General features: G+C 56.1%; 1 long non-coding RNA gene across 1 annotated transcript; it reads left to right on the top strand.

The window, feature by feature from the left end:
• The first annotated feature begins 202 nt into the window (after positions 1-202).
• LOC107307874 lies at positions 203-633 on the top strand. The gene is made up of 2 exons (XR_001552536.2): positions 203-322; positions 505-633. It is a non-coding gene; the product is annotated as an uncharacterized LOC107307874 (long non-coding RNA).
• The last annotated feature ends 315 nt before the right edge of the window (positions 634-948 follow it).

Below are 948 nucleotides of genomic sequence, written 5' to 3'. Positions count from 1 at the left end.
AAAGCAGCAACTTTTGTTGTTTTTTAATCCACTGGTATTGAAGATACTGTGAGTCAGCGTGATGATGGAGATCTGCAAAGGACAAATATATTCCCGGGATGCGTGGAATCACAGTTTGACTCAGCACAGACAGATATAAACACTGTTGCCTGGAGCCCCACCCCGGAACCACGCAGGGAACGGAGGAGGACCCCGCCGACCATAGAGCTCCGCACCTCCATGGGTAGACAAGCCCGCAGAGCGTCACATCCGGCGCGACGGCTCATAGTGCGCCTGCGCACTGCGGCTTCCTCTCTCTGTAGCTGCGCCGTGAAGGAAGATGGTGAGCGTAGGGCAGCGCTGCGGCCTGTCCGCATCCATCCGCCTCCATCCGCCCCATAGGCACCAAGCACGGGCTGTGGGGCATGGCGAGGGGGCTGCGGAGAGGGGAGGGAATGGGAGAGTCTGCGTGCTGTACGGGAGGCCTTGTGTGTGATGGCAGCCGTGTATATTGCCTCCTAACAGGCCAAGCGCACCAAGAAGGTTGGGATCGTGGGGAAATATGGGACACGTTACGGTGCGTCCTTGAGGAAGATGGTGAAGAAGATTGAGATCAGCCAACACGCCAAGTACACCTGCTCCTTCTGCGGCAAGGTGAGGGGGCTCGTGCCATACAGAGGCCTTAATATCGCGGCTGGACAGGAGCTCTGCTGAGAGGGACCTGGGTGAAGGGCCTGGAGCATCTCCCCTATGAGGAGAGACTTAGGGAACTGGGTCTGTTTAGTCTTGAGAAAAGAAGGCTGAGAGGGGACTGGATCCAGGTTTATAAATACCTGAGGTGTGGGAGCCATAGTGGTGAGGCTGGTCTCTTTTCAGTAGTGCATGGGGACAGGACTAGGGGTAATGGGATGAAAGTACAGCATAGGAAGTTCCGCACGAATGTGTGCAAGAACTTCTTTACGGTGAGGG

Source organism: Coturnix japonica, unplaced genomic scaffold (assembly GCF_001577835.2).
Source record: "Coturnix japonica isolate 7356 unplaced genomic scaffold, Coturnix japonica 2.1 chrUnrandom1320, whole genome shotgun sequence".
NCBI classification, from domain to species: domain Eukaryota; kingdom Metazoa; phylum Chordata; class Aves; order Galliformes; family Phasianidae; genus Coturnix; species Coturnix japonica.
This window is presented reverse-complemented; position numbering and strand designations above follow the sequence as displayed.